The sequence below is a fragment of the Gymnodraco acuticeps genome, unplaced genomic scaffold (genome assembly GCF_902827175.1).
Source record: "Gymnodraco acuticeps unplaced genomic scaffold, fGymAcu1.1, whole genome shotgun sequence".
Taxonomy (NCBI): domain Eukaryota; kingdom Metazoa; phylum Chordata; class Actinopteri; order Perciformes; family Bathydraconidae; genus Gymnodraco; species Gymnodraco acuticeps.
Genome location: NW_022991354.1, coordinates 151,082 through 164,765, shown reverse-complemented (window position 1 = coordinate 164,765; position 13,684 = coordinate 151,082). Strand labels below are relative to the sequence as shown.

The window sequence follows — 13,684 nt, the reverse complement described above, 5'->3', positions numbered from 1 at the left end:
ATAGCAATCCTTGTTTTTTTAATACAACATGCTGGTGCTGATATTGCTGTATCAGAGCAGCTGATAATATTATAGACAATATTTATTATTTAATTATATTTAGCGCTGTGGCGGCTCAATCCCCAGTTACGTTTGAGTCGCCGAGAGGCTAAACTTGGCTATAAACTGTGACGCGTTTTCGAAGAGAAAGTCCACAGTGAAGCAAGATAGTTTTTGGGATATTTAATAAACAAAATCATAGCATAGTAACTATGGACAAAATGGTCAACAGAAAAAATGACAGCACAAGCTCACCCTCTGTCATCCGCACTCGACATGAAAAAGGTGACTTAAATAGACAAACCACGGCCATGTGACAATTACCGGAAGTACTCAACAAACAAATAAAAGTAACGTAAACAAATAATAATAATACAAATAATGAACTTGGGCTAAGTAGCATTATGGCACCTACAAGTGCTATTCATAATAATGCCAAGTTTAATGTATTATTAGTATTATTATTATTATACTTATATGGAAATGTAGTGCTTGTGATGAATAGATAAAATGGCCTTCAAGCAAGTCAAGATCAAACAGTCACACTGTAAAAAAAGTCCGTGAAATTAACAGGGAACAGCTGTAAAATCACGACATCAAAAAACTGTAAATAGAGAAACAATGAAGCAGTGTTTAATTTACAGTAATATTTCGTGAAGTACTGAACCAAACAAAACTGTTAAATTCACATTAAGAATTATGTTAAAATAATGATATTTCATTGTATAATTTACAGATTACTGTGGTTTGAACACAGAAAAACTGTAATACATAAAACAATACAATACAGTTAAAATTACAACATGACAGTGTTAAAATCATGTTTTTTTATATGTTTTCATTCTTGATTATACTATAATATACTTGCTTCTTATTTCTATTTGTTTAATACATGTGTTTATTTTGAAATTGGAAATAACCCAGTACTGAGATATTCTTGGAAATTAAATGAGAATCCATAAAACAGCTGGCGTTTGAATTCTGGGGCCGCCCGGCTATTTGGAGTGGAATGCAGCCCACGGCAGACAGCCCAAACAGTAATCGAACGCGCCACTACGTGTGGACGGGCCGTTACGTTCGTGTATTTTTTTTAAATTGGGACAGCCTTTCGGCGGAAGTGACGCAAACGGTCAACGAACGCAGCCTCCGAAGGAAACGACCGCTGAACTGAGACACGCCTACTGAGCAGTAGAGTTTGTTTCTGTTATTTCATTGGACTATTTAATTATCGCGGGAGCAGCCACTTTTTGCAGGTTAACGGCTCCGTGCGCGGCCAAGTCTATCTCAAGTCTGCCTGCCACGGACCACGGAGCTGTGTGCACATGAGCGGAGGATCACATCTGTAGCACTGGTAAGCTAACCGTTTATTTTCTTCAAACTTCAATTATAACACAGTGTGTTGTCAGGACAATACTAGCTTCTGTTTGTGATTTATTGCATTTTGCAGTCATAGTTATAACGTCTAATGACAGAGAGTTAATTTCAATAGTCTGGTAACGTTATTGAAGTATCATGCTAAAAGCTGAACTCTTTATTTTCGTTTAATTCATACTGTTGTGAAGCGGGGGGTTTGAAGCTACATCTGAGCAGGTTCAAATTTAACGGGCAGTCGTGTTAGCGTGCTAAAAATGATGACCTGCTGTTTTTGCAGGTTAACGGTTACGGCTCAGTGCGCGACCAAGTCTGTCTCGTCTCAAGTCTGCCTGCCACGGACCACGGAGCTGTGTACACATGAGCGGAGGAGCTACATCTGTAGCACTGGTAAGCTAACCGTTTATTTTCTTCAAACTTCAATTATAACACGGTGTGTTGTCAGGACAATACTAACTTCTGTTTGGGATTGAGTGCATTTTGCAGCAAAACGCTACAGACGAGGGGTTATGTTCTGCATTGCATAGAAACCCCAGTGTTTTTCAAATGTGTTGGCGCGAACTGCAAGCAAACAACGGTGTGTTGCCAGGACAATACTAGCTTCTGTTTGTAATTGAGTGCATTTTGCAGTCATAGTTATAATGTCTACTGAGCGGGGGGTTTGAAGCTACATCTGAGCGGGTTCAAATTTAACGGGCAGTCGTGTTAACGTCAACGCCGTCAACGTTAACGCCAGCCTAACGGCCCGTCTACACTACAGGCATAAACAAATCTTGAAGCTGGGCGTGTCTGAAGCTTGGCGATTTTTTGCGAGCAACGCGACCAACAACCAATCACATGAATCTCCCGCCCCCGACATACAAAGCAATAGCAATGTTAAAACGAAGTAAACTGGATATAAAATCCCCAAACAGGCGAAAACCTTCCAGTTTCACCCACTGTCTCTGCCACCTCCCTCCATGCCTGGTTCCTCCGGTTTGTATCCCGGTAAATAGTTCTGGTCGGAAAGAACCGGGTGATTTGCTACCGTAATTTCTCGTTTGGAATATGAGGAAATGAACTGCGGTCTGGCTCTCCCAGCTTGCACGCGGTTTGATTGGCTAGCGCTTGTACTGGCGGGAATTGCAAAAACGGGATTTGATTGGCTGACGCCAGCTTCGAGCAAGCATCGAGCCTCAAAAGTTGAACATTGTTCAACTTTTGACGCCGATAGACGCTCGCGATGCTTGCAACGCCTTGCCATGCTACCCACAATGCAGTTCGGCGAAGTTTGAAAATATCCTACGTCACCCCATTCAAATGAATGGGCGAAGCGTTGAAAGCATTTTTTGACGCCTGTAGTGTAGACGGGCCGTAAGGCACACCTGTGCAATAATAATGCTGTCTAATCAGCATCTTGATATGCCACACCTGTGAGGTGGGATGGATTATCTCGGCAAAGGAGACGTGCTCACTATCACAGATTTTTTCAGATTTGTGAACAATATTTGAGAGAAATGGTTATTTTGTGTATATAGAAAATGTTTTAGATCTTTGAGTTCATCTCATGAAAAATGGGAGCAAAAACAAAAGTGTTGCATTTATATTTTTGTTCAGTGTATGTCCACAGCAGTGCATTGCTTAGCTGTCTGCTGGTTCTCCTCTCTGTTTCTCCAAACTGTAGCTCCAACAACCCCCCTTCAAACAATATGAACTACCCCCTAAAAGCAAGTCAAATTGACATTACATTTATCTCCCCTTAACCTGCAAATACACATACATACATTTTTGTATTGATGGTGAGCAATTTAACAGACCTTAAAATGTAATAACATGTGTCCTAAAATTATTTTGTGAAATGTTTCAGGAAGACAAGTCTTGTTTTAATTTAGTTTGAGTTGTGTTTTTCTTCTTTTTTAGGACGATCATGCTATTCTTAAAGGCGATTCATGCTGAGTGTGGATCGAAACATAGTACAGGACAACATCCCCTCCTTGGTGTCTGCCCTGTCCATGATGTTTGGGAGCTATTATTGCTTCAACATCGCCTACCCGTCAGAGCTGGCATCCATCCTGGAGTTTGTCCAGAGGTATGTGTTTTTTGGGATTGGCTTTATCCAACAATTTATTTTATTAAACTGCAACAAATCTAAAGCAGCTGCTTCAGTGAATTGGGGGTTAAGATAATTGTCATTTTGGCTTCAAAATAATAAGATTGATGTGAAGTTTTTTGTTGTTAGGCAAGCTATTTTATTATTCATTCTGTTGTTTGTTTGTATTTTTGTTTTAAGGTGTTTTTTCTCCATCAACCCAGAGAAGGGCACCAAAGTGGAGAAGACACGCGCATCCCGTCTTCAGGTGAACCCGAGAGTTCTCACCTTGATACAGGAACTTTCGGACCATGAGTGGCGTGATGTCTGAATATGGACAGTAAGATCAATGGCATGTGGCGATGTGCCCAAGTTACAGTTTGTTTGATTGTTTAAATCGTAGTTAAAATTTGAAGTGCCTTTTTTTTATGTTCTTTTAACTAATTAAAAAAAATGCAATATGTAACTCTCAAAATGTCAAACTATTCTTTTAAGGTCATTGTAGCCACTCTTGCAGTTTGCTGTTACAAAGTGAAGTTGCTTAAACAATCTTCATTTGGCTTATGTGGATGTAAAAGCTCAGGACATTACTGTTAATATGTATGTTGAGAAATTATGTTTTTGATCACTGCTATTATATAATAAATTCTTGGAAAGGCAAGTTCTTGTTGGAATTTGTTCAACTTTTAATACAGTGGCTCTTGAGGTTTATCTAGCTTTGCATTTTTTATTTTAAGTGCTTAATCTGTGTACCCTGGATTACATTCTTCACATTTCTGGTAATAGTCAAACATATATATTAAATCTTTCAATCTGACTAATGTATAGGAAACATTTTTTTTTTTCACTGAGCAATAATCCTTACAGGCGGTTTTATACTATACATTTGAGATTGATATTCATAGAACAGTTTTTTCTGCATTTTAATTGTAATAAATACGTTTTACAGAACATTTAAATTGCAGTATTTAGATGTTGCTTTCACCGTAAAACACTGCATTACACTGTGTTTTTTTCTCTTCTTTTGTTGTCTTATTTCTTCTCATGCGCCCAAAGGACATTCAATTATTTCAATGCATAGAAGAGTGCATACCCATGACATTCAGCATGAAGTAGGAGAATCCTTGATCTTAAAAGAACGTTTCTACATGATTGCATTGCCAGGCAACAGCTTGACTCCATGACTACTTCCTGTCAACTGTGTGAAATCCACACATAAAGAATGTTTCACATACGACTGTGAAAGAGATGAATGGCTTTATAAAGAAGCCACCGACCACAAAGTATTCGGTTATATTATGTGCTATAATATTTATTTCGGAATTTGTCCATGAAAATCATGGTTACCTAAAACAAATGTCCACATTTTAAGGCCTTGTGCTTTACATGGGCAGACTAAAACATGAGTATGTGAGAATATACAGATTTGTAATGATTTTTTGTTGTAACTTCAGTGCAAACATAATAATCTGCATCAAAGAAAACAATTTGGACAGCAGTCTGTAATTGAGCAATCTGATTAAAGATGTGTTATCTAAGTAATGCTCTTATCATTTTACTTTGAATTTGAGTTAAGTGTAGAAAGAGACCTGTATCAAAGATGGATGGACAACTCTTTAAAATAGCTCAACAAACAGAAATTCCCTAAATTCTGATCAATTTCTGCCACAGTTATAATGTGAATCACTCTCTTCGTTACTATGAATTATTCCCTATGATTATGGAATATCATTTTAAAGTGAATGATCCACAAAAGATGCCCCTTGCTGCCCTTCAATTCAGAGGGAATTACATCAAAACCTGGAGTTTACAGTCAATGTTTAAGATCAATTGAATGGTTGAGTGAACACTGACTGCTACTGGTGATGTTTTGTCTGCTTCCTTCTCAGGCCAAACTGAGCAATGAGTCTTCAGAGGTGAGCAACCAAATCAAAGTGGACCTTGACAATACCTCTTTGTAAAGCTTGCCTTTGATGTCTTTCACTTTCTCCCTCTATGAGAGCCCTGTGCGACAAGAGCCATTGAGACACTCACTACCTGGAAACCAATTGTGGTTGTGCCATTATTTCTCTCTCTCTGGGTCAAAGACCAAATAATGGAGCCATGTTTCCACCTGCTGTTTGCTATCAATGTCCTGCCATGGTCATCACTTATGTTGGACAGTGGGACAGTGGGTCATTTTTGACAGACAACATACATGTAGAGATATCAGTGTTTCCCCTAGGTCAGGGGTCGGCAACCCGCGGCCCTTTAAGCCCTCTGCTCTGGCTCCCTTGAGCTTAGACAAAAATAAGAAGGAAATAAAATAAAAGTATTTGTAGGACTATTTATATTTTATTGCATGGTTGAAAATGTTTCGTATCTTGTATTTTGAGGTGATACTGTGACACATAAATAAAAAACAAAACGGTTTTAATTAGGTCAACTAAAATATGCATCACATCCTGCTACGGTCCCGCGCGAGAGCCTTTTCTTGACCCCTGGCTCGATGAGCGAACTATAGATAAATCAAAGAAAAGTACCGGAGGAACACAGGATTTAATTCTGTGTGGACAGAGTTATATGCTTTCACAGCAAACGATGCTGGTTTACCGGTATGTTTGATATGTAGAGAGAAGTTGTCAACGGTGGTGCAGCCTTTACGTATTGAGGACCAACAAGGGAGAGGAAGACAGCTGACGATCTTCAGACATAATTCAATGGGGTATGTAATTTATTTCAGAAAACACTTTTTGTTATATTCCATGGAATGCTCTTAACGTCCCGATAGCAATGAATATATTAAATGCTTTGACAATAAATACATACAAAAATTAATCTCTGGAAGCCGTAGTAGGCCTACTGTAAAAAGCACGACCAATCATCTGAGCCGGCCCGGCTAAAATAACTGGATGGCCTAACTGCCTGTCAGCCTTCCATCTGTGCACAAACTTATCTCGTGCCCTCATTGGTCATGTGCGCGTTCGTGTGTGTTGGAGGAGGGGCTCTGTAAGAAAGTCTGAAGGAAGAGGCATATTTTTTCCAGTTGTATACTTTACTTTTTTATTTATTTCAAAGTGGGCCCATTTTAATAATTTTTTTTTTTTCTTCAAATGTGCAGAGGACTCCCCAAGTGCTGTGTTTAATTTATTTTAAAGTAGGCCTGTGTATTATTTGTTATTCTCCTTATAAGAGTTCTTTGTTTGTTATTAGAAGTTAACAGTTTTATATCATGTAATAAATAGCCTAATAAATGCAAAAAAAATAGTTTTTGTCTGATATAACAATAAAAAACTATGAAATATGTTTTGTGGCTCCAGACAAAAAATGTTTTTGGAAAAAGGAGCAAAATGGCTCTTTTGGTCAAAAAGGTTGCAGACCCCTGCCCTAGGTTTACTGCCTTGGCAGGGTGCTGCCCCGAAACATTTATTTTTATTTTGTGTATCCTCTGGAGCAGAGAGAGGAGCTGTGGATTATTGTTATTGATATTGTACAGTAACAAAGTATTTGTACATTAAAAAGTAATAAAGTACAGTGTTACACTGTACTGTATTACTTATATTCAAACTGTATTCCCTTCTTATCATGTAGCCTACACTTCTTCCTTTCATTGATACATTTAAATCACCTGACTACAGCATATAACATACCTGCTGCAACCTTGTGCTGCTGCTGCTTCTCTCTGCCTCATCCTCTATTGCTGGAGGCAGCTCCACCTAACATTCTAACATTAAACAAGCAGTCTGCTTGTCATACATTCCTGACGATACATTTTAAGAGGCAATTTGTTGAGTCACTGCCGCTAAATGCCGGTAGCATCAAGCTAGCAAATCCTGCATTAGCCTCACATCAACAGGTGTAGACCATATACTGTATAAAGGTGTAGTAGACAGAACATCCAACTATCCTGAGCTAATTTACTGAATAAACCAACTCACATCTCCTGTCTTTTTTTTCACCCAACTCATTAGACTATTCTTCTGCTGGCGTTTCATTGTTGTTTTCTGTGAAATTCAATACTATAGTTCAAAACCACGGTACCTGCTCACCATCTGTGAGCTATTTTTAGAATGCGCACGCTATGTTCGTTGTCGCGTTCGCGCGCGTCCACCTGGGCAGGCTGTGGCCGTTTCTCAATCGCGAGGATACTGGCTTCCAAGCCAATATTTCAAGGATGCTACGTCATCGAGTGCCGCAGAAGGACTGTTCCAATCTCCAACATACTTGGAATTCCACCGAGGCAGCGTCCTTGGTTTGGGGGAAATTTCGAGGCTGCACATGGGTAGACTTCGCGTCCTTAAAATCCCCACAATGCTTTGCGCACGGACCAATTTCAAAAACCCTTACGGCCCGTCCACACAGCGGCGTGCGTTGACGCTTGCTGGCGGGCGTGTCTGACACTCGACCAACAACCAATCACATGAATCTCCCGCCCCTGACACACAAGCAGCGGTTTGATTGGCTAGAGCTTGTACTGGCATATGATTCGATTGGCTGACGCTTCTGCCGAGGCGTCAAAAGTTGAACATTGCTCAACTTTTTCAGCGAGCCACGCCAGCAACGCTCCGCGTCGCTTCCCACGATGCAGTTCGGCTAAAAGTGACGTCACCCCATTCAAAGTGAATGGGCAGAAGCGTTGGAAGCTTCAACGCACGCCGCTGTGTGGACGGGCCATTACGGAGAATGGCTGAACCGACGCACCACACATTTAAATGTAAGTATGTAGTGGCGTAGAACATGTGTTGGTAAATATGTTACTTTGTTACATTTGTTTGTTATCATAATTAGATAGACATCGTAAGGTATTTATTTTCGGTACAGTTTATGTTGAAACCGTTAGAGAGAGTGGCACACTTGTTAGCCTGTTCCATTATTCTTCGTTTTCCGAAGCCGTGGCTTGGAAGTATACTTGCTTCGTTTCTGAAGGAAGTGACTTGGAAGTACGCGACTACCAAGCCAGCATCCTCGAGATTGAGAAACGGCCCGTGTGTGTCCTTCTCCTCCGTGACGATAACGGCTTGAGGTTAAAAAATTATAATAAACAAATGTGAAACTGGGGGGGCGGGGACACAAACGGGCAGACAGCAGAGCTCGGGGAAATAATGCAGATTTGTTTGACTTTTTTACACTTTGTTGTTCTCCTCCTTTCCTCCGCTCTTGTCTCTGATTGTGAGTGTGTGCATTTGTGTGTGTGTGCGCATTTGTGTGTGTGGGGGGGGGGAGCGGAGCGCCCTTTAGAAACAGAGCGGAGGGAGAATGTGGCCATTTCTCAATCGCGAGGATGCTGGCTTGGTAGTCACGTACTTCCAAGTCACTTCCTTCAGAAACGAAGCAAGTATACTTCCAAGCCACGGCTACGGAAAACGAAGAAGAATGGAACAGGCTAACAAGTGTGCCACTCTCTCTAACGGTTTCAACATAAACTGTACCAAAAATAAATAACTCACGATGTCTATCTAATTATGAACTCCATACTTACATTTCAATGTGTGCTGCGTCGGTTCAGCCATTCTCCGCAAGGGTTTTTGAAATTGGTCCGTGCGCAAAGCATTGTGGGGATTTTAAGGACGCGAAGTCTACCCATGTGCAGCCTCGAAATTTCCCCCAAACCAAGGACGCGGCCTCGGTGGAATTCCAAGTATGCTGGAGATTGGAACAGTCCTTCGGCGGCACTCGATGACGTAGCATCTTTGAAATATTGCCTCGCGATTGAGAAACGGCCTGTGAATAGAGAGGCGAAGTCCCTCCCTTTCCGGTGGACCTCCATGGGACCTTATTTTGGAAAAATCATGTATTGAAGTCAATGGAGAGAGAAAGATTATCTTTTGATCACGTTTGAATTGTGCAACGAATTACACATATGATGTTTGTCAATTTAAAAGATAATTTTGCAAGTCAAAAAAATAAAAATGTATCGTAAAACTGTGAAGTAACACATTTTTTTTGTGTGAAGCGCTCAATGAACTACAACTCTGGTCTTGCATACGTCACCAACACCAAGATGGCCGTCACATTAGCACATTTCACCTCTTTCTTTAAGAATGAAGTGAAAAGTATTAATATAGGTGAAAATCACTACAAGTCTGGCCATGTTGAGAACTGTACATACACAGAAGGGGAGTTAGTCGGTTCCGTAAGAGCCAGCATGCAGGACCGGCTTTACAAGGTTTTGGTGAGTAACACGAGTGTAATGTGTAACGTTAATGTACGCGACTCTGGGATTTGTAGTCTTTCTAGTTGCGTATTTTTCATAGTCTTATATTTCAACAGTTTTAAGACAAACTTTTTTTTTTGACATGGAAATTATTTTTTAAGATTGACAAACATCATATCAATCAATCAATCAATGTTTATTTATATAGCCCAATATCACAAATGTTACATTTGTCTCAGTGGTCTTCACAGTGTGTACAGAATATCAGTACAATACGACACCATCTGTACTTAGACCCTCACATCGTACAAGGAAAAACTTCCAGAGAAAACCCCACAGTTTAAAGGGAAAATGATCCCTCTCCCAGGAAGGACAGACGTGCAATAGATGCCGTATGTAAATCAAAAAGATAATACATTTACAACATAGGTAGTCCAAATGTTTGGAAATGCATGTGTCTATAATAAGAAGATGAATCCACGAGGATGTCAGCAATCTTGTGGGAGCCATCAGTGAAGTAGTATGGTGAGAGTCTGGCAGGACCGCAGAGACAGGTTCAGCCACGACTCGAAGTCCAGGACTCAGATCCAGTGCTCAGGATAGAGGATCCAGGACACACGACCACAGCAACATGATTAGCCTCGACTCAGGATCCCGGCGTATATATGGACACAAAAAAGAGATTTGGGGGAAACTGGGTTAATCGGAACATGAGAGTACACAGGTACAAACAGCCAGAAAGACGGAGTAAGGTGCCCCCCTCAACAGTCCAAGCCTATAGCAGCTAAACTAACGTGTCTACATACATGCACTCCCTTAGGATAGGTTGAGGGAAAAGGGTAGCAGGTAAGAAGTAGGAAACAGAGGTGGAGAGGCACACAGAGGGAAAAAGGTCCCCATTGGAACCTGAATTTGTCAGACGTAGGAGTGCGTCAGTGACGATGTTCCACACTCCCCGGCCGGGCTAGGCGTTCTCTGCAACCTGTTACCCTCTAATAAACCTTGAGAGGTCATAGAGGGGAAAGGTTTGGATAAAGTTTTAAATATAAGATCTAAGTTTTTAGGATTTAAGTGAAAGAGTAAGAACTAAAATGTATAGGTGAAGAGGCACAACGTATCTACGTCAATGCACTCTTATTAGAATATTTTATTTTATCACTATAAGCTTTATCAAAAAGGAAGGTCTTAACTTAAGCGTATACTCTTAAAAACGGATAGGCTGTCTGCCGCCCGAACACAAACTGGAAGCTGATTCCACAAATGTGGAGCTTGATAAGAAAAGGCTCTGGCTCCCATTGTACTTTTAGAGACTCTAGGAACAACCAACAACCCTGCATTCTTGGAACGCAATGCCCTAGTAGGACAGTAGGGTATAATGAGTTCTTTAAGGTAAGATGGCGCCTGCCCATTAAGGGCTTTGTAGGCGAGAAGAATAATTTTAAATTCTATCCTGTGTTCTATAGGGAGCCAGTGTAAGGCAGCCAGAACAGGAGTAATGTCGTCCCTTTTCCTAACTCTGGTTAGTACACGAGCTGCAGCATTTTGAATCAGCTGAAGCGACTTGACTGACTTCTTGGTACTCCCTGATAATAAAGAGTTACAATAATCCAGCCTAAAAGTAACAAATGCATGGACTAGTTTCTCTGCATCGTTTTGAGGCAAGATATGCCTAATTTTGGCAATGTTGCGTAGATGGAAGTAGGCAGTCCTTGAGATTGATTTTATGTAGGCGTTAAAGGATAAATCCTGATCAAATATAACACCAAGATTCCTTACATTCCTGGGGGCCAAATAAATGCCATCCATAACTAGTATATCTTTAGATAGTTTGTTTCGTAGATTCTTTGGGCCGAGTACAATAACTTCAGTTTTGGTCGTGTTTAACATCAAAAAATGTAAGGTCATCGACGTTTTTAACTCCTTGAGGCAGTCTTGAATTTTATTTAGGTGATTGGTTTCATCAGGCTTGATGGATAAATATAGTTGAGTATCATCCGCATAACAGTGGAAATTTACAGAATGATTCCTTATAATATTGCCTAGCGGAAGCATATATAGTGTGAACAAAATAGGTCCAAGCACTGAGCCCTGTGGCACTCCATGGCTAACTTTGGTTTGCATGGAAGATTCATCGTTGACACGTACAAACTGAGAGCGTTCAGATAGATAGGACCTAAACCAGCCTAAAGCAGTTCCCTGTATGCCAACTAAGTGCTCTAGTCTTTGCAATAGGATATCATGGTCGATAGTATCAAATGCAGCACTGAGATCGAGCAAAACAAGAATAGAGACAAGTCCCTTGTCTGAGGCTATTAGAATGTCATTTGTGACTTTAACCAGAGCTGTCTCTGTGCTATGATGTGTTCTAAAGCCAGACTGAAAATCTTCAAATAAATCATTGTTTTTTAAGTAATCACACAACTGTTTTGCGACCGCGTTCTCAAGAATCTTTGAGAGGAATGGGAGATTAGAAATAGGTCTATAATTGGCTAAAATCTCTGGATCGAGGTTGTGCTTTTAAGAAGAGGTTTTATTACTGCAACTTTAAATGATTGTGGAACATAGCCTGATAATAAAGACATATTCATAATATTTAATAAAGAAGTGCTAATTAATGGAAAAACTTATTTTAACAGCTTAGTTGGAATCGGGTCTAAGATACACGTTGATGGTTTAGAAGAAAAAATCATTTAATTTAATTGTTCAAGGTTTATGGCTGAAAAGCATTCTAGTTTACTATCTAGTGTAATATTAGAACTTAGGTTTCCGGGAGCTGTTGATAACACTATACTGGTCAAAGGCAAGAGGTCATTAATTGTGTTTCTAAGAGTAACAATTGTATCGTTAAAAAAGCACATAAAATCATTGCTACTGAGTGCTATGGGAATAGAAGGCTCAATCGAGCTGTGGCTCTCTGTCAGCCTGGCTACAGTGCTGAAAAGAAATCTTGCATTATTCTTATTCTCATCTATTAATGAAGAGTAGTAGGCTGCCCTTGCTTTACGTAGTGCTTTCTTATATTCATTGAGAGTAATATGCCAAATTAAACGAGATTCTTCAAGTTTAGTGGAACGCCATATCCTTTCAAGTTGTCTCGAATTTTGCTTTATTTTGCGGGTTTCGGCATTATGCCATGGAGCTAATCTATGTTGTTTTATTTTCTTCTTTTTCAAAGGAGCAACAGAGTCTAATTTTATTCGCAGCGCATCTGTAGCACTATCAACAACATGATCAATTTGGGGTGGTGTACATTTTGTATAAGTTTCCTCCCTTACATGCAGACATGCTATCGAGTTAAGTATTGTTGTAATCTCTTCCTTAAATTTGGCTATAGCAGTAACAGATAGGTTTCTGCTGCAGGAGCTTTTGACTAATGCTTTGTAGTCTCGTAACAGTACTTCAAAAGTTACCAAAAAATGGTCGGATAAAGCAGGATTATGCGGTTCGACTAATAGTTGCTCAATTTCAATACCATAAGTCAGAACAAGGTCGAGAGTGTGATTATAGCAATGGGTTGGTTTATTTACACTCTGACGAAAACCAACAGAATCTAATATAGAGTTAAATGCAACAGTAAGGCTATTTTTATCATCGTCAACATGAATATTAAAGTCACCTACGATAATTACTTTATCTGTTTTAAGAACCAAAGTTGATAAAAACTCAGAGAATTCTGATAAGAATTCTGAATAAGGACCTGGTGCACAGTACACTGTAACAAATAAGATTGGCTGCAAAGTTTTCCAGGTCGGATGCGTAAGACTAAAAACGAGGCTTTCAAAGGAGGTATAATTTAATTTAGTATTGATAAGTAAATTTGAGTCAAAGATGGCTGCAACTCCACCTCCTCGGCCTGTGCCTCGGCAATATGAGTATTGATATGGCTGGGTGGAGTGGCCTCATTTATGCTGACATATTCTTCATGTCTCAACCAAGTTTCAGTGAGACAGCATATATCAATATTATAATCTGATATTAAATCATTTATCAATATTGCTTTAGATGCTAGAGATCTTATGTTTAAAAGTCCACATTTAATCTTCCTGTTTTGTTGCACTGTAGTAGTTGTTACA

General features: G+C 39.8%; 1 long non-coding RNA gene across 1 annotated transcript; it reads left to right on the top strand.

The window, feature by feature from the left end:
• The first annotated feature begins 1,244 nt into the window (after nucleotides 1-1,244).
• LOC117562769 lies at nucleotides 1,245-3,977 on the top strand. Its single transcript, XR_004571615.1, has 4 exons — nucleotides 1,245-1,390; nucleotides 1,691-1,800; nucleotides 3,310-3,478; nucleotides 3,680-3,977. It is a non-coding gene; the product is annotated as an uncharacterized LOC117562769 (long non-coding RNA).
• The last annotated feature ends 9,707 nt before the right edge of the window (nucleotides 3,978-13,684 follow it).